General features: G+C 47.5%; 2 protein-coding genes across 5 annotated transcripts in view; one reads left to right on the forward strand and one right to left on the reverse strand.

The window, feature by feature from the left end:
* LOC119382249 (pseudouridine-5'-phosphate glycosidase) overlaps window positions 1–23044 on the reverse strand; it is a gene marked incomplete in the record, with an annotated part of 1023505 nt that overhangs the window by 275930 nt on the left and 724531 nt on the right.
* LOC119384112 (CD151 antigen) overlaps window positions 1–23044 on the forward strand; it is a 367764-nt gene that overhangs the window by 90214 nt on the left and 254506 nt on the right. Inside the window, exon 1 of one of the 4 annotated variants that reach the window (XM_037652408.2) lies at window positions 6726–6775. The exons of the other annotated variants lie outside the window; for them this stretch is intronic. The gene's annotated coding sequence lies outside the window, so the exon portion shown is untranslated. Of the gene's footprint in view, window positions 1–6725; window positions 6776–23044 lie in introns of those variants that run through there. 4 annotated transcript variants of the gene reach the window in all.

A 23044-nucleotide genomic window follows, 5' to 3' on the forward strand; every position in this document is an offset into this window, starting at 1 on the left:
ACTTGTCTTGCCTCGAAGAAGACGTGTCGAACCGTCGGCTCCAGCATACCCCCTGTTTACGAATTTTTCAACATACCGGTTTTTGTATAGATTGCACGATGGCAGGAGATGTGGCACACCACTTTTTAAGGAATTTGAAGAAAAAAATTAGGAACCTCGTAAATGGCACAAAATGCCCGTGTTTCAGTAATTCATTGCGGTAGACAAGTTCAACGGAGTATAAAAAAAGCGGTACATATGTTCACTTTGATATTTTAGCTTTTGTCAATCTTTCGACGTGGTTATATTTGTCGTGGTTTTCGCATACACCGTCATACTTCAACATCGTGCTGAAACTTACGTCGTTTGCAAAAAACGCTCAAGTTTGAAAATAGCTTGCTCAAAATGGCAATTTTTAATTTTTCTTAAAATCTCTGTGATTGAAGTCAAGGACGTTGTTAACCATTACGCGTAAAAAACATTGTATGCAACGAAACAAAGATTAATAGGGGTAACACTAAGAGATAGGAAGAGAGCAGAGTTCATCGGAGAGCAAACAGGGGTAGCTTCAAAGCCTTCGTAGCTTCAAAAGGAAGCAAATCACAGTTTCGCCGCGAGGCCGAAGCAGTGAATGCGATAACCACAAATTGTAACTTTATACGAAGTAAAAGTATCAGTTCAGTCTTTTGGACCCGATCTCGCGTTAATTCTACAAAACGCCAGGGCAAGGGAATGCGGCCGCTCCAGGGAGTGAAGCGGTTTTCGTCATGTCTGTCGTCTCAACGCCAAGTAAGCGGCCTTGAGAGTACAGCACGTAGAAGGGTATACGAGCCGTCTGCTGATGACTATCGAGATAGCGCGTGCCAGTGCTGGCGACAGCGTCCATGTGATCAAAGTTCGCAGTTGCTGCTCGTGCGACGTAGCCGACTCTCCCCCACGGGCGCTCCTTCATGCTTCTTGACCCGAAGAAACGCAGGCTGGGCGCTTCCCCTCTGTTTGAGGAGCCATCGACGGTTTTACTCGCGCGCACGGTGTAAGAATATAATCAGGTGATGACACTCTTCCCCCAACGCATGGGAAACCGCAATCCACGCGCGTCCAGATTATGTTCGGGTTCTTATCAGATGACTTGCAGTTTCATCGGCGCCGTCTTAGACGGCGCTACGAAAAGCGGGGCAGTCGTCTCCATAGCAACGCGCATGCTGCTGATAACGTGCATTTTTCTGTGCCATTTTGCTGGATAAAGTGCATCCGCCAAGCGGCGTCGAGGGGCGAAATCGAGAGAGCAACAGGAGAGGGCACGGCGAGCGCGGCGGCGATGACGCAGCACCACCGTGATTCGGCTACTCGCGGGCGCTCTCCACCTCAAGCCATTAGGTGGCGCACCGCTCACGGACCGACGACCGAACATTTTCTGGCCGCTTAGTCACGCGCAGTGTCCACACCTGAATATTCTTACACCGTGCTCGCGCGTTGAACATACGATGCGCGGCGCGATAATATGGACCTGGACCTTATGCGGAGCATGACGGCGACGGCGACAGTAAAAATCCGCCGAGAGTGCCCGTATTATTGATATCACAATTAAAATGGACTTAGGCATGTGACGTCATGGGAATTACGGACCACAGATGGGCACTTAGATAATCGGAAAGGATACCAAAAGGTGAGAAGCGTGGCCATGGATGGCAGAGCGAAGAAATGAAGAAACTGGCGCGTGCGAAACGGAATCAGCTCGCATAAGTTGGAGATCATTGGGAGAGTCCATTCAGCGCCGCGAAACCTGCGATAAGACGATGACGATGGAGTGTGAAGAAGATCGAAATCTATTTTGCGATGGATTGATGGCTACAGCGCGAGTTACAGGGATTAGAGCTTCGCAGAGAGACAGGAAAGAGTGCGGCCAAGGAGTGTGTGTGTGTGTGTGCACTTTCTCGTCCATGTTTTCCTGGCGTCCTTACCTTCATTGAAATGGACTACCAGAATGGCCTGGCTGCCACATTCTTGGTATTTACTGTTACAAAGCAGATGCGAGGGTCCTGGGCCAGCTGTCCCCAAGCGAGTCTTCCCGCTTCTTGGACCCCCCCCCCCCCTCATTTCGGAGAACAGATTTGTCACCTACACCTGCCGTCTTTTCCCTGAACTGGGCGCTTCGGCTGGAAGGTGGCAGCTACGCGCGGGTCTCCTCCGTGGAACGCGTGTTTGCAGCGAGTGCGTTTTTGGTGAAAGCTGGTGCCTTTGTTCGTAAAAGGCTTTTCAGTTCCCCGAAGTGACATTGCCCCCCTTTCTTCCGAACTGGTCGGACGTGGAGAGTGAGAGTGCAGTGGTCCCTGGCGTTGCTATCCCGGGGGCGGTGACCTATGTGTCGAAGAGACGGACCCTCCAAAGGCATGCACGTTTGTGATTGGACGTTTGCTAGTTATGAAGCTTCAAGGCATGCCCGTTTGTGATTGGACATTTGCAGTTAAGGAGTTTCCCTATCTTGGAAATGAAGCGTATTTAAGGAGCAGCAGAGCATCTGCTCGGGACGGATCGGTCGGACTAGGTGTCGTTCTGACGATCCTGTCCTCTATGATATAAATAAACGTCTGTTAAGTTTTCCTCAACGCCGGTCTCTCTGCCTCGGCTTCCTGCTGTTCTGGACATCCCTGGGCCTGCGGTACGACTCCCGCCCCTCAGCTCCACGCTACCCCCTGGGTCCGCGTCGGCCAACGTCGCCGCTCGTAACAGTACCAAGTGCGATTTTGGTGCATGTATACATATATAGTATCCTTCACAATGACGGCCTGATGAGCTAGCTCGTATGACGTTATTCAAGGGACACTAAAGAGCAAAACCATTTTTCTCATATCCGTAAAGACCTCTTTCACGATACCAAAAACACCACGCTTGCTGCGAGAAGCCACTTAGTAAGCGAGAAAACGTGCAAAGACAAAATGTGGGTGTCGACGCCACCTTGAAGCTTCCGCACCATTCGCCATGACGTCACATGTTTTGACAGCGCCTACTAGGGACTACGTAGTTCCTAATCGGTAAAAATGAAGTACACTGTCCTCTGAGGGGGCCGTAGACTTAAAGGGACACTAAAGAGCAACACGATTTCTCTCGCATTAGTAAAGTAGTCTTCCACTTTACTGAAAACACCACGCTTTCTGCGAGAAGACGCTTAATAAGCGAGAACACGCGCAAAAAGAAAATACAGGTGGCGACGCCAGCTTGGAATTCCCGCACCATTTGCCGTGAAGTCACATATATTTGCCGGCGCCTGCTTGGGCCTACGTAGTTCCTAATCGGCTAAATCGAAGTACAATGTCCTCTGAGGGGGCCAGAGACTTGACATAACGAGTTTGTGGAAATTTCGTCGTGCCAGTGGCGCCAAAATACGTTCAATGCTCTTTGACATCTGTTAGGTCACGAATTACAAAGTTCGGCGCGAAATTTAAGAATGAAACTTTTAACTTGGTTTTCTCCTCTAATAATGAACCTATGGTGGTGAAATAAACTACACAAGAGTTTTCCGAGCACATTTTATCAATCTAAACCAATTCATTGTTTCTCTTTAGTGTCTTTAACATACCAAGTTTGGGGTAATTTTGGTGAGCCAATGGCGCCAAAATACAATAAATACACATTGAAATCCGCGATGTCACGCAGAGAGATTTCGGTGCGAAATTTATAAATGAAACTGTGAACTTGATTTTCTCCGCTATTAATAAACCTATGACGGTGAAATTAGCGACATTAGAGTTCTCAGAGCACAATGTATCCATCTAAACCGATTCATTGTTTCTCTTTAGTGTCCCTTTCACACAGAGGGCGAAAGGATCAGACGGGACACAGCGTTAGTCCAGTCAGCTTTCTTTGACCGTCCGTGTAGTTTTTGCGCGTCAGTGGGATTAATGCAGTAGTCTTGTACAGTGCCTTTACAAGCCTGGACTGCTTCCTCATAAGTACGCTCGTCCAAGGAATACCCGTTGTCTTTCTTTCATTCTGATAATACAAATTATAATGGCTGGTTGAACTACAGCGAAAGAAAAGGCAAAATTGCCAAGCCGACGAGTCCCATCATGTCCTATTCTCTTCTAAGCTCTTGCATATTGTGCGCATGAGTGCGCTGAGAAAGGGCCTCTCGTTGACAGTGACGCATCAGCAGTCTAGAGGGGCCGCAAAATGTTTACGACTCATAAGCGGCTTCTTATCGGCGTCGAACAGCGGCGGTCGACGATGGCCGCTGCTGTCTGTGCGTGTCCTCATTCAAGGCGGGAAAGATCAGAGTTACACTTTGTTCCGATCCCTTACGCTGCATGCTCTGCTCCCCTTCTGTTATTTCGCTCACAGGCTGCCACGTCAAAAGAGATGCCCGGTGAAATACGATTTTTTCCATCGTCTCAAAAGTGCACCTCATAAAAAGGCCGGGCATTTGAAGCCGCGAAACAGTGATTAAGTTATTCAACAGACGCTGAAAAACCGGGGCACGTGGAATAAGCGTCGTTGCAAAAGTTGGTTAACACTGGAAATTTAAGGACGCTACCAATGCAGCATTTCGCCGAAAGAATTTCCAGAGTGGCCTTCATCTCTGTGGTGGAAGTGCTGGGTAGCGACTACTAAGACTCATACAGAGGCATCTACTCACGATGGCAGTGGACTTGCTGCATTTCATTGCGCAGGGAATTCGGGGCGTTCTATGCGGGTATATTATACGGCATTCTAGAAAACTGGGGCATTATCAAATATGAAGTTGCTGCTGAGGCATGCAGTCTAAAATACGAAATTCACGTAGGTTCCTATATAAAAGCAAAATCACCGAGGCTCTCAGCCAAGTTTTTGTCCAGTAGTTGATATCAGCAGTCATGCAAGCACTGCGGAATCAGGGCATCGACGAAGCCTATATAAACATAATGGAAGAAATCTACAGCGCATCCACAGCCACTATAGTCCTTCATAAAGAAAGCGACAGAATCCCAATAAAGAAGGGCGTACGACAGGGAGACACGATCTCTCCAATGCTATTCACCGCGTGTTTACAGGAGGTTTTCAGGGCCCTAGATTGGGAAGAATTAGGGATAAGAGTTAATGGAGAGTATCTTAGTAACCTGCGCTTCGCTGATGACATTGCATTGATGAGTAACGCGGGAGACGAATTACAGCTCATGATTACTGAACTGGATACGGAAAGTAGAAGAGTAGGTCTGAAAATTAATATGCATAAAACTAAAGTAATGTGGAACAATCTTGGCAGAGAACAGCGCTTCGCGATAGGTGGCGAGACGCTGGAAGTTGTAAAGGAGTACGTCTACTTAGGACAGGTAGTAACCGCGGAGCCGAACCATGAGAGTGAAATAACTAGAAGAATAAGGATGGGATGGGGCTCATTCGGCAAGCATTATCAAATCATGAATGGTAGTCTACCACTATCTCTCAAGAGGAAGGTATATAACAGCTGCATCTTACCGGTACTTACCTACGGAGCAGAAACCTGGAGACTTACAAAGAGGGTTCAACTTAAATTGAGGACGACGCAGCGAGCGATGGAAAGGAAAATGATAGGTGTAACCTTAAGAGACAGGAAGAGAGCAGAGTGGGTCAGGGAACAAACGGGGGTTAAGGATATCATAGTTGAAATCAAGAAGAAGAAATGGATATGGGCCGGGCACGTAGCACGTCGGCAGGATAACCGGTGGTCATTAAGGGTAACTGACTGGATTCCAAGAGATGGCAAACGCGTGAGGGGGAGACAGAAAATTAGGTGGGTAGATGAGATTAAGAAGTTTGTAGGTATAACGTGGCAGCAGAAAGCACAGGACCGGGTTGATTGGCGGAACATGGGAGAGGCCTTTGCCCTGCAGTGGGCGTAGACAGGCTGATGATGATGATGATGATGATATTGGCGATCATGTTACATCTCAAGTGGGAACAGTGATCGTTGAGTGACTGCAATGACACAGTGAGTGACGAGGAAACCACGCAATCAGCATACAGCCTCACTGTACATTCGGCGACACTCGAGTACTGTAAGCCTCCACCATCGCTTACATCTGGAAGGATAGTACCACCAATCTCACGCCGTGTTTTCGCGGTACATCTGTTCCGTTCATTCATGTCCCGTTATAAATTGTTTGCTGTAGAGAGAGAGGTATATTGCACCTCGGCTGCTCCGTTTCTACGGGTTCTGCAGCAAAAAAACAAAAAAAGAGGAATAACGAATGGTTACCCTTAGATGTTTCAACAAGTAACGAAATGAAATAGGAAACCGAAGGAAATAGACAGAAAATGACCAGCTGCTGGAAAGTTGTTTGGCAATTAACTTTACACTAAAAGCTTCGCAAGCACACATTTCTGCCCACATTTCATTCATAATATACTGGATAACACGTGGAATTTATAGATAACTCCACGGGACTACTCATCACAAGTGCTTGTATAGTTGAGTGTCCCCTAAAAAAATATTTCAACCTGTTTGCCTTTTACTACATATGCTTTGATGGACATGGTCCGAGTAATTGACGAGGGTAGCGATGCGGGCTTGTTGGTCTGTCATGGTTCTTGGATGTGAGCGCGAAGAGACAAGGACGATAGGAAGAAGACACACACACGGGACACAGTGTGTGTGTCTTCTTCCTATCGTCCTTGTCTCTTCGCGCTCACATCCAAGTCCGAGTAATGTTTCGTAATACCAAAAGCCGCTTCTCCGAACTTGTTATTTTTTCCATAACTTTCTTCCTTCATTTGCGTATTTTGTGCATTCCAGAATAATGTGTCCGACGTTCTCAACCACCGTGTCCACAGGAGCACTCCGGTGAGTGAGGACGATGCATCCTATGCAAAAAAAAAAAAAAAATCACGCGACATCGTTTTTGATAGTTGTTAGAGGCATGCATAAGCGTTGCGTTTTATTGTAGCATGGCTGGACTGGGGAGACGCGCGGGCGTAATGACGTTCGTCTCTCCAGTGCGGCCGTGATCGTAGGCGCCGGACGTCCCAGGAAGGCAGTTTTCGAGCGGCATCGGCATGGCGTCTTCCATCTTCTCTCTACAATTCGTGCGCTTGCCGTGCGACAGCTTCTGCAACGATTTTGCATGGCACGCTCATCCCGCGACCACGGAAACGCGTGCTTGGCATCACAATTTCGCTGAGCCCTGATGTGCTGGGCGTTGGGCGAGTTGGTAATCCATTACCACCGAAACTGCGCGAAAAAATGCCAGGCCTGCGCTGAAACCGCAGCACAGTCACAGCGAAAGCTGGAAGAGCGGCGTTTCTAGAGCCCGTTGTAAGCTCTCTTGGGGCTACAATAAAGGTACACTAGAAAGGTACCCACTACTCCATAAATCACAGTTTTTGTGAAGTTGGGAAGCACCTACTAAGCCATTATTCGTCATTCTGCGGAGAAGCGAGGCACCAGCTACACGTCTGTAAGGCATTATGTGCACTTTGTTGAGGCGACGACTGATGACGATGAAGAATTATGGCTGAGCCCTTTGTAATGGGTTGGAAGCTTTAAACGGGCCACCAGTTATGTAATTTGCATTGGGTGACGCCCGGTCTCTATTTCCCTCTCCCGTCATGCTGTATAACACACGTTGACGTGGGAGAGAGACGGGGGGGGGGGGCGAAGAACTTTACTCAGACCCCGAGGAAATGGAATATGCGCTTATGGGCTTCCTTGGCAACCTATTCATGTGCACTTGCGAGGAACCCACTACGCTATAAATCATTGTAATTTTACTGAGACCCCGAGGAAATCGATCATGCGCTTATGGGCTTCCTTGGCAACCAATACAATTGCACTTGCGAGGAACCCACTACGCTCCAAATCATTGTAATTTTACTGAGACCCCGAGGAAATGGATCATGCGCTTATGGGCTTCCTTGGCAACCAAAACAAGTGCACTCGCGAGGAACCCACTACGCTATAAATCATTGTAATTTCTGAGAAGTAGGGCAGCGGCACTGTGCCATTTTTCGTCATTCTACGGAGAGCCGTGGTACCTGCTAAACGCATGTAAGGCATTATGCGCACTTTGTTGATGCTGTGCCTGATGACGACGAAGAATTATGGCAGCGCCCTTTGTAATGGGTTGGAAGCATTCAACAACCTACTCGTTGCGCAATTCGCATTGTGTGACGCCTGGTTACAGAATTCGCGTTGTGCGACGCTTGGTGCATATTTTACTCTTTTACCACGCTATATTGCATACGCTAATGTGGTTCCTTCCCGACATGAAGCCTGTATAGGACCTTTTTGCAAAGCAGTTTCAAGCACCGGCATGGCTCAGAGGTTGAATACTGGGCTCCCACGCAGAGGGCCCAGGTTCGAACCTCGTTCCATCCTGGAATTTTTTTCTTATTTCGTTTTTTTTCTTATTTCGAGCGATACTGGTTACGGACACCGGCGGCGGCGGCGGCGGCGGCGGCGGACAACTACGGCGCCAAAAACGGCCGGTGAAATGATCTCATAACAGCTTTCGCTGTAAAAAACGGGAACAAGGAAGGCACACGCACAAGCGCATGTGCACAGTTCTCACTGTCGATGTCACATCTTGTCCGGCAGAGGGCTTTTCAAGCGAAGATTGTATTAACTGACCAGTCAAGCTGGTGATGGTGCTGTTCGAAAAACTGTCCTCGCCCATAGCTTGCGCGTACCAAAAAACAACAAATAAAAAAACATGGCTGATCCCTCCGTCATAGGAATCGGTAGAACGCCTGGCGCTTATCGTCGCGGACCAAGAGGTCGCTGGTTCGATTCCCTGCAGGGGAAGCTTTTCTCATACATCTTTTTTGTTTTTCATCCCTTAGCGTCCATTCTATCAGCGTCATATCCGTGACGAAAATAGGTCACATCTTGGTGGACCCTGGCATAAAACACTTTTGCGTTAAAAGAAATTTTTTGCGGGGATGAGATTTGAAACCGAGTTGGAGGAGGAGAGGTTGAGGAGAGAATACGCCATAGAGAACGTCTCAACGTCTGCAGGGGAATAGCGAGAGGGAAATAAAGAGATCACGCGGCGGGTAGCTTCTACAGCCGGTTGTCTAGTCCAGTGTCCACAAGGAAGTGAAGAACCGCCTTCAAGACCCGGGTGTGGCGGTGGGCAGGAAACAGGAGGTCCCTCTGTGACGGCGGAGTGCGGCGATCAAGGCGGCTCGTTGGGCTTGAAACGCTGGCTATATCCAGAAGGAGTGCTCGATCGTTTCGTCTGCCCCGCACGCAGTGCACGCAGGTGACGAGGCTCTGCCAAGGCGAAGATGCCAAGCCGCAGGCCAGGAGAAGCCGATGCGTGGAGGCAGGAAAGGGACGGCTACCTCCTGGAGCGACCCCGGTCAGGCGGCCGGGGTGACGCTGATCACGTCGCCTTGCGGTGTGGCAAGAATGAGGCTGGGGAAGAAGGGGGGAGGCTACGGCGTGCCTAGAGATTCTTTCTTTGTGAGATGGTTTTGTATCATCGCAATGCATAATAATCGTAATAACAATAATGTATGCAGGGTGCCCAGGCACAGTCGCAGTGGCTTTTGCTGGCGCACGCGAAATATTACCAATAATAAGCCACAAAATGAAGACAGTCCAGATAATATACAAATAAGAGGACAAAACACGTCAAGATAAAACAAAAAAAATATAGGAGGACACTGATAAATGCAGTTCACATGCAAAAAAAAAAATCAGACCATCTCCCGCGAAAGGGGACCATGAGGCGATGCGAAGAAGCGTTTCGGCATGCCGAAGCCGCGTTTTAGAGGGGAAGCGGACAGGGGGGGAGCGGTCAGGAAGAGCGAAGAGGGGGAAATGGGGAGGGGGAGTGGAGAGGAAGAGGAGGTGTGTAGAGAGGGTTTTCGTATGCGCAGTGAGGGTGGTCACGCCGCACACCTCCACCACCGGATTGAGCTCCGCCAGAAGATGCTTCGCATCTAGTAAAGCCCAAGGTAAAGCGAAATAGAAAGAAGGAAAGAAGGAGTTGTACGATGTAGGACACTGCGTTCAAACAGCGTACAGCTCTCAAGAAAACAATGACTGCGCATTGTAAAGTCTTTGTACATTGTGGACAGTTAAGTGTTGGCAGAGGGAAGTACGTACATGAAATGGTCTATGCTCTGGTTTTTCTTGGGCGGAAATCGAAAAACAAGACAACTGTGCAGTTCAAGACATGTTTTAATACCATAAAGAAGTTTGAACAGAAATAGCAGATCAGTGCAATTTCGTTGACCATGAAGTGAGGGCAACGATGCAACAGTTCTAGAAGAAGACCCAGAATCATTTCCAGCGAAGCGATGGTTTTCCGTCAGGAATTTTTCGGTGACACGGCCGGCAGGCTTGGTCTGACGGTCCCGACGTGGGAGTCGCCCGCTGCGCGCTGACGCGCGCCTTGCAGGACCCAAATAAAGTTTTTCAACCATCCAACCAACACTCAGTGGTGTTAATGTAGGATTTAGAAATGTCATGCCAGATCACAGGCGCATATTGAGGTTGGGAAACAGACGTCCTCCTGAAAGGTATTGGAGAACTGAATTCTCTCGATAATCTGCAAAGAGAGCCGAGAGATCGACCATCCCGCATAGCAACTCGCTTAATGTAAAGTGTTAAGTCATACCGACGAGGACTGATCTCGCAAGCCTTATATACCGATACAGAAATAACAGAGCATACAGTTTGCTGAATGAAAGTCGTGACTTGGATCTTATCTGTATTTAGGGGGAGGTTAGCGGTCTTGCACCACTGAGCTAAAAAAATCTTGTTCAATCAAGCTTACTTAATATGGTGGTGAGCCATGATATTGATGAAGCAGCGTACTAAAAACACGTGACGGTGTCTTTTGTGCGTGGCTTGATCAATGTAAATAAAATGTGTTGCTGGGCGAATTGGCTGTGATACTGAACTGTCATAAAATGCGAAGAAGTAGACAAAGATGAGAGGTCAACAGGCACAGCCGCAAACGAAAACCGAGCTGTCCGCGTGGTCCTTAGAGACAGAACCCTCGGCTCTGCCTTTCAGAGAAGATAGCTGGCATAGTAAAACACTCTCGAATAGCCTCGAAGATTTGCCGCCAAAGCTCAGCGCACACATTATGCGACACAGTTGTCTTGCATGCGCCGCTGACGGCCTCCTCCCGCACCCAAACAGCCCGGAGACTTCTTCAGGCGCGAGTTCAAGTGCACACGGCCAACCGTTGCGCGTTATTCGAAAGGGAAGAAAAATATACTTTGGCAGTCGCTTGGTAATCTGCGTTTCTGAGATATTATTTCGACGCAGTATGTACGTATGGCAGAAACTTGGCGTACCATAAAATTATGTTTCGTATCCAACGAAGGGCCGCTGCCAAGGCCACACCATAGTGCAGAAAACGAAATTTTGGCGGCTCTTCTAGTTGTATTTCTAAACGTTTTCTTTACGAGGCCGTCACAGAAGATGCGTTACAGATGATAGGCATGACTACTCAAAGCTTCGTGTGGCCTGGTAGCATGCTATCGCTAAGTATGTTGGAAAGCGAGTCAGCCTCAGTGGGCTAATTTTTCAGAGCTCGAATCACGAGAGAGAATACGGCGTCGCCATGACCACCACGATGGTCAGAAGCTGTTTGTTTCGCCGCGCGGACAAGCTTGTCAGGCGATGTAGCGTGACCGTCGCCGACGCCCGGTGCAATAGAAAACTCGCGACGAGCGTGTGCGTCGCGCATCGGTCACATGGTCAGGAAAACATTTTAGGCGGCCGTTAGCTGTCCACAAACAACTCGATCGAGAGAAACAAGGCACCGAAGAAAGACTTCCGCTGGTTTCCGTAGCACCTCACTCAGTGCGGTGCACGAAGAACGTGCCAAGTGGCTGTCTGAACGCACCAAGCTTCCATGCACCACTCTGCAATGATGAGCAGCAAGCGGACTTAGGCAATTCGTATCAGAAAATTTCGACACCGTACAGGCGCAACTGTGACAACATCGTACTGCTGGGAGTACACTCACAGATCGGATCACAGGAAAATGAAGAGGCCGGCAGACCAGCCGAAAAGGTAATCATTCCGCGACGTCTACGTGTGTGCCAGCTATCCGGAATGTGGGTATATTAGACATGGTAATATAAGAAGCAGCATTATTTCGTGGCGAATTGGTTATACAGCGATAATCAATGAATGAATGAATCAAAAATTCTATTATCATGATATAAAAGGCTGTTACAGGGAGTAAAATATAGATACGAGGGTTCCAAAGTACACGACTGGAACGGGACCCTCGGTGATGATTACAAATAAATAAAACAAGGATAAGCAGCTGTTAGAATCGCAGACACAAACAATACACAAAGCAGATTGAAAAACAAAAGGCCATGGAATAAAAAAAAACAAATAATAAATACAGTGTGAAGCAACACAAAAACAGATCAACTATTTAACAGATGCTCTTTTAATGAGTTTTTAAATGAAATTAAAGAAACTTTACATTTTAGTGAAGTGGGCAAATTATTCCATATGGAGATGGTACAGAAGACAGATGATGATTTACCATAGTTAGTATGAACCTCAGGAAGTAAAAAGTTATTGTTAGCCGCAACCTGGTTGTGTTAGAATTAACTAACATCTTAGGAACAATGCAATTAGCAGAAAGTTGATTTCTTACTTGTTTATGCAGAAACATTATTAGATTAAACCGAAATAGGTTGCTAACAGTTTAGATCTTATTGCACTGAAGAAGGGAAACGGTGCTACTGTCGCGAGAGCAGTTAAAAAGAGCGCGAAGAGCTTGATTTTGTACATGTTGTATGGGTGAAAGATGACATTGGTAAGTATTCCCCCATGATGCGATGCCAATGAGAATGAATGAATGCGAAGTAAATAGAAAGGAGTGTTTTATGAGAAAAATATGAGCGAGCTTTGAGTAATGCCGAATGCTGCCGTTTTTCTAATGTGAGCAATATGGAGAGCGAAGTTAAGGTTAGCATCGAGGTGAACGCCAAGAAATGATACTCTGTCGCATACATTAATCAAATGAGAGTGAACTGTGATTGCTGGTGAGGAGGTTAACTTTCGTTGAGCTGATCTAAAAACCATAAATTTAGATTTATTTGGATTAATAATTAAAAACTTTTCCTGGCACCATTTTGACACGCTACGAAGTACAGCATTTAATTTATTAGTGACGGTATAAATACATCTATCAGCAAAGGAAATGGTAGTATCGTCAGCATATAAAACGCCGTGAGTCAAGCGTATAATGTCAGGAAGGTCATTAGTGTAAACAAAAAAGTAACGGACTCAGTAATGACCCTTGAGGCACCCCTTGATTTATTGTTTTACTAGAAGAAAATGAGCCCGATATGTAAACCGTAAGCTTTCTGTGAAGGAGGTAACTGTTTAAAAATTTGAGGGGTGGGCCTGTAATACCGTATGCTTCGAGTTACGGAAAAAATGGGATTATTAATGGTATCGAATGCCTTTGTGAAGTCTAAGAAAACTGAGCCAACTACAAATCCTGAATCAATGGAGCGTTTAATGAAGTCTGATAGGGAATGAAGAGCAAGGTTAGTAGAACTTCCAGCGCGAAAGCCAAATTGACAGCGCTTCAATATATTAAATTTATTCAGGTACTTGTTTAGGCGAATTATAAATAGCTTTTCGATGACTTTACTCAGGGCAGACAAAATACAGATGGGGCGATAGTTGGAAGCAGATTGCTTATCACCCTTTTTAAAAATCGAAAGAACTTTAGCTATCTTTAGAGAAGTAGGGAAACCGCCATGCTTGAACGCAAGATTTATAATTATAGAAAGTGGTTCAGAAATAATGTATACTACAAGTTCTAAGTGTCGTGCTGAGATTTTATCTATATCAGGACCGGTTTCTTTGACACTTTTCATCACGTCATCAGGGCTCACGGGGAAAAAAAAATTCGGCAGATCCCACGTACCGTGGGAGTCGCATGCGAAGCACCGCATGCGACCCACCGCATGCGAAGCATGCGGTGGGTAGGTGACTGTGGCGTAACTTTTTTTACTGAGCGGAACGTTGCAAAATGACGCTAAAGATTTGTATAAATTTTATACGCACACATATGTATGTTGAAAAGACGCATACGTGTTATATATCCAGTTGTTTACGGCTGGGTAACGCTGCCAATGGCAACGTGGGTATTACCAACACCAGAAGCGGTAAGCTGATATGTAGTGCTTATACGTGTCCCGAGAACGCACGCACGTTTCACGAACCCGTGTGCATGTGTGCAAGAAGTTCTTGACAGTTCTTGAACAAGGGCATCATCACCGTGATCAGTGAGCACCAGCAGCTGGTCGTGACTTGTTATCGGATCCGGTCGTGATCGCGGAGACGAGGGGTTCATGTGTAGTGAAGTATGGTGTTGGAAATCCTGGATGCCTCGGTCACTTCGACGACAAATTGTCTGCCGATAGAGCCGGTGACATGTGGGAACCTGAAGTCACCCTTCGCGTTGGTAAGGTATAGGCCATCGAGGCTCGTAGGCCTGGATAGTGCTACATAGACCAACATTAGTGGATGGTGTTTGTCGTATTCGTAGACTACCTGGGCGTATGCGCCCTACGTAGCCTAGTCTACAAAGCGGCTGTCAATCAATCTGGCATCATCCTCGGTCAGCATGAGGCCATCGCCCAGCCTCGTAAGAAATGAAGAGGACACTGCGTCGTTCTGGGGGACGAAGTGCGCTGTACGGTGCGGTGATGTGGATATCATATGTAACTTTCGTTAATATAATCATCCGGGGTCGAGCAATGCTTGAATATAGCTTGCTGAACCATAGGAATACAAACGTAATATTTATGAGACTTCTATAAAAGCGGAGCCAACACTCTAACTACAGACGTTAATCTGATATGACGCCTGTATCGTAGGAGTACACATCTCATGTAGTGTTTATTGCGTTCTTGTAAAATTAGATAGCCAGCACCACAACCACAATTGACGTTGCACCGATATTACGCCTGCGTGGGCTCTTTTTCCAAACCGGTTTATAGACCTGCTGCGGCTCAGTGGTAGAATACCTGATTGCCACGCAGAATGCATGGGTTCGATTCCTGCTGGGATCTAATTTTCATTTTTTCCATTCTTTGATTCAACGCTACCGATGTTGGTTTTCCTTAGCGCTCTAGCATTTAAGTAGTTACCAATGGCCGTTCCTGGGTAGATATAAACTGTCAATCACCTGTGGCGCATACCCGTACACCGCGGCCCATCGTAGACGGGTATGTGCCACACGTGTATAGTGGAAAGGGTTTGACGACGTACGCGACAGGATTTTAACGTTATTCATGTCATGACCCACAATCATATTCGTCAAATCCTCTTACTCTCCCATGCAAATTTTGGTCTACACCAAGTTAAGGGGACGATCATGAGAGCACCCTGACGTAGGCGGCTAGATAGATAGATAGATAGATAGATAGATAGATACGTAGATAGAAACCCTCAAAGTGCCAGAGATTCCATAAGAAATGCTTCGCATAGGCGGCTAGATAGATAGATAGATAGATAGATACGTAGATAGAAACGCTCAAAGTGCCAGAGGTTCGCTAAGAAAAGCTTCGCATTAAAAAAAATGATTAGAACGTTGTAGATTACAGCTAGAACTCCTATGTTCGCGATACCATATTCGATACCGCATTCATAACGTGAATGCATTTTGAGAGGAATCAACAAAGGACCAAGTCTCCTGCGACACATGGATTCAATATTTCACATTCGACTTTAAATAAATTGAAAGGATTTCTAGAAAACTCCCCGCAGAAGCCCCACAGTTATCATTGAAAACTGTTTCCTGTACGTGCTCACTAAAACAGTCTTTAGCACATCTTAACAACCCTTCATGCGTCAAGGAGTAATAAAGGTCTCCAATATCTATACTCAAGGCTTTACAACCACCAGGGACCTCCTCTGAGAGGAACTGAACTAGCACCTGAGAATCACGCATGCGAATAGGGTCTGAAAAGCTAAAAGTGAGACTGAGCAGTTCTGCAGGTAAGTAGATAGAGCGAATTGCCAGGTATCTTTCTCTGAAGCAATTGCTCGAATACCCGTATTCAATGAAGTTCGATGGAATACGTGCTATTGAATTCGTACAGCAACCCCTCTGTCCTACGTAGAAGCGGCCGCTACTAAAAGGAACCTTATACACCACACCTGCACGGCAGTCAGTGAATTTGTTGGTGTGTTTTACAAAATAAATGTCAGTCCGCTTCTGGTCTATTACTCGCTTATTCTTTCTCTGCACAGCGGAACATATCTTACGTAGTTATTGGCAGCCGTAAAAATAACATTAGCGTTGTATCTAAGAGACAGTAGGATTGGGCGTGTTGGTACAACATGATAAAGAGTGCTTAACAGCGCAAACGACAGGAGGGGATAGAAGAGAGGAACTTGCCCCAGCATGTCACCAACGTGCTCTCCCTGGGACCGAAGTTCGCGTTTGAGCCTAAGCGTTCCCCGCACGACCTCTCGGCTACCGTGAGACAAGTCTCTCGGCGTGCTCCACCACAAGAGCAAGACCGCTGCATAGCGGACGGCGTGGATGTCCTGAGTCGGTGTAAGCCAAGTGTTTGGAATATTCGCTTGAAACGCGTAGTAGGCTTTATAAAAGAGCAATCTTTATGCGTGTTACCTGCTGACAAAGAGGGCGGCTTTGCCGTAATGTCCGTTAAAAAGTACCTGGAAAAAGCATCCCACGCGGTTTCGGCCCTTTTTGACTGTTATGATGAAGTTTCAGTGAAAAATATCGAAATTAAAGCTAAGAGCCTGCTTCGCTGGTTAAATCTTGAAAGCGTCCATAAGAACATGTCAGACGCCAAGGAAGATTTCCTTGAAGCCTTCTTTAGCGCGAAAACGCACAAAATCGACATGCCGTTTAGGCTAATAGTATCTGAAAATGGTACCTGGCAAAAATGTGTTGCGCTCTACCTGCAGAGAACTTTGAAACGCTTAGAAGTGAACGATCTGTTTCTGGTAAAAAAATTCATGTGAAGCACAGGATTTCATTTCGTCGCGTTGGAATAAGAGTCTCTTCGCTTTTTCGGTGGACGTCAAGGACCTGTATTACTCTATTCCGCATGATTCATTGTTACAATGCAGTGAAGAATGTATAGATGAGTTTGGTGCCTCTATTTTCGAGACTCAGTCTGGTGTCAGCGTTAGCGGGTGTTTAGCGCTTCTTAGGTTCTACCTTCAGTCGACGTACATCCTATTGGATGGAAAACGTCACCTTCAAAAAGCCGGTATATGTATTGCGTCTTGCATCGCTCCCATCGTCAGTTACCTTATTTGGCCATACTTGACAGATCCATTTCGGAAGGTTTCACTAAGACTAATATGACGCACGTTTTCAGATACGTGGATGACTTTTTTAATTTTTATGGACAGCGATGTTGCATCGTACAAGACTGACGCTCTTGCTGTTTTAGATCTGATGCGAACTGGTTTCAAACATTTTGAGCTTACCCATGAACTTTCTGAGAATCGTGAAATCAGATTCCTTGACGTTAAGCTATTCCTAAATAATGGCCGCTCTTGTTGGATGTATCACCCGCGTGGAAATAAGCCCGTCTTGCCATTTCACTTCGGGCATTCAAAACCAGGGTGTCGGAACGAAATGTTTTTCGTTTCGGTTTTAGTTTCGTTCCACCGCAAAAAGTTCCGTTCCGTTTCTGTTCCGGAACGAAAAAAAAATGTTCCGTAACGGTTCGTAACGGTTTTTTTTAATGGAAAAATTTGAAATGAAGGTAATCATAACGAACATTGGAATTTTGATGTAGTTACTTGCCGTGCTCTTAGGAAAGTGGGACAAGGGTGAAATACGTTCTTCAGAGGAGCGGAAGTAACTGTACCACGAATTTCTACCAACTAGCACAAACCAGTAATAATTTCAAAGTCATACTAATTATTTTCTCAAAAGACAAATACGAGTTTTTTAGTGGGCTCAGTGCTTTGTGTCAAGAGAGTGAGCACGATCTCAGAAGCAGCACGTCATTGAGTGTACTCTCTGATGTGCGAGACCACTGTTCTGATAAAGAGATCGCCAAAGCCTGCGCGACACACGCAGCACAGTCACAATGAAAGCTGGAAGAGCGGACTTTGTAGAGCCCGATGGAGAGTCTCTTGGCGCAATAATACAAGTACACATTGTTACGTTTCGCCTTAAAATTCATCGAGGCAGACGCCATTGAGCGTACAGCTGTCTACTAGAATGTTGTCTTCCCCCCCGTATCGGCGCTTGGACGGAGGCAGGAACGCCGATTCTTCCTGGAGGAGCTTTTGCCGGGCGAGCGGACATGTCGCCGTGGATGGATTTCCCAGAAAAAGGACGTCGGAATTCGGAGACCCCTTTTTGGCTTGTTCTCTGCGTGAGATAGCACCGCAGGAGAGCTTCTCACCAAGCCACTTCTGCCTTCTACCCTACCGCAGCAGGGAAAATTAACCTGTGCCGGAGGGAGCGGTCTGCGTGTCTTCCGAGATTCGACACACCTGCTTTATCGTGCGTTTTGGTCAGCGTGGGAGTGCGCCGTTGAAGACGTTCCCATCAACCCAGGTGGGGCCTTCACCCGAGGCAGCAATCATTCAACGCTTCTTCCGAGTATTACCGACAGTGGAAGCGGAGGTCATCGACCCTCCACCCCCAACTCCCCTTTGGACTGAAACTCCTCGCCGACCTTCTCACCTACGAGTCTTCGGGGTGTGGCGAGTGTATTGTGTGACTCTTTGCCTCCTTTCGGGAGGCCGGACGCCAGGACGGCAGGTCACCGGATTGGCGGGAGACGCTGACACCGGTTTGCCTGTGCCTCTTAGTGACAGTCTCGGGGCTATAAAAGCCGAAGACTTTTGATGTTATTTCGCTCTCTTTTCATTCCAATACCCTAATCATGTAAATAAATCTACGTTCCTTCTTGAAAGAACGCGCCTCCTCACTGGGAACCTTCGGCTATGGGGACGGACGGCGGGAGCCAGCTACCGTAACGAGACCCGCCGAACCCGACTCCTTACAACATGCAAGGTACCCGCTACGCCATAAATCGTCCCAATTCTTATGAATTAGAGAAGTTCCCACTATGCGATTTTCCTTATTTTTCGGAGTCTCGTGGTACACGCTACACATCTGTAAGGCATTATGTGCACTTTGCGCTGTGACTAATGATGATAAAGAATTATGGCTGAGCACTGCAGTGGGTGGGAAGCAGTGTGGCGGAATGGGCGCCTCCATTCTATTTCAATTCCATTGCGGGGAATTAGAACTTACCGCAGTTCGATTCCTTTCAATTCCTCGGAATGAAAAAACTTAGCCCATTCGCACTCCGGGAATGGCCCGGCAGTTCAATTCCATCAATGTAATTCTTCCACGTAAGAAAGGCATCTTGATAGTTTTATTGAGTTAAGAATGAAGGCCTCATAAAGCTGACGTCATCAGATGCATTAAGAACTGCAAGAGTACGCAAAACAGCTTACCAAGGTCGAGGGATAGTAGCTTGGTTACATATCTCGTGCAGTACAACCACCCTACTGATTCCCATAGGGGCAGTTCTCCCGCTACCTACTCGATTCCTTTTGCATGGTCAGCATGTTTGAACGAATTGTGATGTTTTAATATTGTTTATGCTTAAATGTGTTAATGCTAAAATGACGACGTAGCTTATTTTTATGCTGACAAAAGTAGTATTCAAGAAAGACTAAGCAGTTTTGCCACGCGTCTGAAGCGGTTGTGAGTATGGAGAAAAATAAGATTTGGTCAATCAGGAATGAGTCCCTCTAGATCTGCTGGTAATAAGTGGAACAGTGCACCGCTCGGGCACCTTGTGCCTTTGTATCGAATACGGGACACTGGGCCGCACTGCTCGTCAGCACTCACGCTTGTGAAGCGCTCCTCGCAAGCATAGAAGCACTAGCGTGGCACTGTGGTAGAAGACCCGACTGCCACGCAGAGGGCGCGAGTTGAAATGCCATCCGATCCTAGAAATTTGTTTCTCGTTTATTTTTTTTATATCACGCGATAGCGGTCACGGACACCGGCGGCGGTGGACAACGATAGGGCCAAAATCAGCTGTTGTGATCTCATAACAGCTTTCGCTGTAACAAACTTCAGCGCCGACAATGCCCTCTCTACGCTGGCCTGCGTGACAGGCGCGCAAAAATCCACTTGCGTTAATATAAACATCTCTGGTTGTCACTGTTTTCGTTTTTCGCACAATTTCAACATATCTTTGCTTCGGAATTCCTGCCTGAGGTACGCGCTAATACCGTACCCTGAGATATGCTCACATCGCACGAGCTCAGTTGCTCCGGATTGCGAAGTTTTCTCGTGAATCGAAAAACGATTGAAAAAAATTCGTTTTCACTCCGGAACGAAATAATAGATAACGTTTCGGTTACGTTTTCGTTCCGGTCCAAAATATCGTTTTTTTCGTTTTTCGTTTTCGGTTTTCGTTCCGTTCCGACACCCTGTTCAAAACTAGTTAAACGGGGTATCGCAAAATGCAGGGATCGCACTTGTGCAATATCATCGTGTTTCGCGCATGACTGGTGGAAGTGGTGACTGTGTAAAAGCGAAGACTTTCGCAAGAAATAAATTGGTGGCAGTTGAGCGCTCTTTTATCCCCTCCTGTCGTTTGCGCTGTTAAGCACTCTTTATCACGTTGTATCTGCTTCCCACTTTTTTTAGCCCGTCATACACGCAATGAATGTAAGGGCCACTGTGTAAAGCAGATATTAATGGAACATCAGAGATAGCTAACCGGAGGCTAACCTTCTTATCTACCTTTACATTGTCTAGAGTGTGAGTGCACGCCAAAATTCGATGAATGCGCAGTTTTGTACTGGCACAGGAATGAAGAAACGCGCCTAATGATCGAGGCATGGCATAGGGATATTAGTGGCAGCCCATGCGTGAGCCAATTAACCGTCGATTAACTTGCATAAAGAATAAATCAAGTGCCTCAACAGTTATCTCTCATGTAGACCCCCATGCACGCGTGACGGATTGATAGGTTCACGTATTGACTGGGCATGCGTAGATAAGTTTTCGTGCCGTCTTTCGTTTCCGCCGTTGGGCGCCTGTGCGGTTGTTAATCGGCGTTTGTGGTGTCTTCACCTCTCTTGTGTCCGTGTTTGCACGCCCAGTCTTTTTAGAATGACTGCTTGTCACCGGCGTGCGACACCCACGTACGACGTATGCGTACTCTAACTAAAGACAAATAACAATATTGTCACGTGGTCGTGACGTCGACGAAGACAGCAGTCAGCGTTTGCAGGATGAAACTGTTTATTTGGCCGAACTTGTGGCCGGAAAATGAGAACTCGAACTACAGCAATACACGCTGTACAAAGATAGCGGCGAACAGGGCGTCGTCCGTCGATCAACTGACAAGCGGTGAAGCGCGTCGGCATTTAAACATGTGCCGTCGAATATTCCAGCGTTATCGCTGGCTGTCCTGCAAATTCTAGAATAAGCTCGAGTGTGCGCGTCTTGCGCGCAATCTTAACAAAACGATCTACAATGATCGCGAAGGTTCTCGAACAATGAGGCGCGGTTCGCGCTGAGCGTTGCCGACAGTCTTTGTGACCGAAAACCGAATACAGAAAAAGTGATAAAGAAACGCACGTGGCAATGCCCCCCTCTGAAAAAGCATCGTCCCGATGCTTTAAACAGAACAGGCCAATGCATGCAACAATAAATAACAAGAATAAAGCAACAAAGTAATATAAACAATAAGCACAAGAAAGAAAGCACAATAATAAAGCAAAATGACAGTCCTCAGATTCGCTAACGTGCGTAATATGGTTTCAGGCGCACGACATGGACGACTTCAGGTCGTGCACGGCGCCGCTGAGAGTTCGTAATGCCGTCAGGGACAACCTCGTAGTCAAGTGCGCCGAGGCGTCGAAGTACCCTGTACGGTCCGAAGTATCGTCGAAGAAGCTTCTCACTGAGTCCCCGTCGGCGTATTGCCGTCCATACCCATACACGGTCACCGGGTTGGTATTCCATGTGGCGTCGTCGCATGTTGTAGCGGCGGCTGTCAGTCGTCTGCTGGTTCTTGATCCGTAGGCGGGCGAGCTGTCGTGCTTCTTCGGCGCGCTGTAAGTAAGCGGCGGCGTCGAGATTGTCTTCGTCGGTGACGTTGGGTAGCATGGCGTCGAGCGTCGTCGCCGGGCTTCTTCCGTAGACCAACTTGTACGGCGTCATCTGCGTCGTTTCTTGGACGGCCGTGTTGTAAGCGAAGGTCACGTACGGAAGGACGGCGTCCCACGTCTTGTGCTCAACGTCGACGTACATGGCCAGCATGTCGGCGATGGTCTTATTTAGACGCTCTGTGAGGCCATTGGTCTGTGGGTGGTAGGCGGTGGTGCGGCGGTGGCTCGTCTCGCTGTATTTGAAGATCGCCTGAGTTAGGTCCGCAGTAAACGCGGTACCTCTGTCTGTTATGAGGACCTCTGGGGCGCCATGACGCAAGACGATGTGCTCCACGAAGAACTTGGCTACCTCGGCGGCACTGCCTTTGGGCAAGGCCTTTGTCTCGGCGTAACGGGTGAGGTAGTCAGTTGCTACGACGATCCACTTGTTGCCGGAAGTCGACGTCGGGAATGGCCCCAGTAGGTCCATCCCGATTTGCTGGAACGGCCGGTGAGGTGGTTCGATTGGCTGCAGAAGTCCCGCTGGCCTAGTCGGCGGTGTCTTCCGTCGCTGGCAATCTCGGCAAGTCTTAACGTAGTGGGCGACGTCGGCAGGAAGGCGTGGCCAGTAGTATTTTTCCTGTATCCTCGCGAGCGTGCGGGAAAAGCCGAGGTGGCCAGCCGTCGGGTCGTCGTGCAGGGCCTGCAGAACCTCTGGTCGCAGTGCCGAAGGAACAACGATGAGGTAGTCGGCCCGGGCCGGAGAGAAGTTCTTCTTTACGAGGACGTCGTTTTTCAAGAGAAATGACGCCAATCCCCGCCTGAATACTTTTGGAACAACGGCGGTCCTGCCCTTGAGGTATTCCACAAGGCCCCTGAGTTCCGGGTCGGCTTGCTGTCGTTCAGCGAAGTCGTCGGCGCTTATGGTTCCCAAGAAGCAGTCATAATCGTGGTCGTCCTGCGGCGGTGCGT

This window comes from Rhipicephalus sanguineus, chromosome 2 (genome assembly GCF_013339695.2).
Source record: "Rhipicephalus sanguineus isolate Rsan-2018 chromosome 2, BIME_Rsan_1.4, whole genome shotgun sequence".
NCBI lineage: Eukaryota > Metazoa > Arthropoda > Arachnida > Ixodida > Ixodidae > Rhipicephalus > Rhipicephalus sanguineus.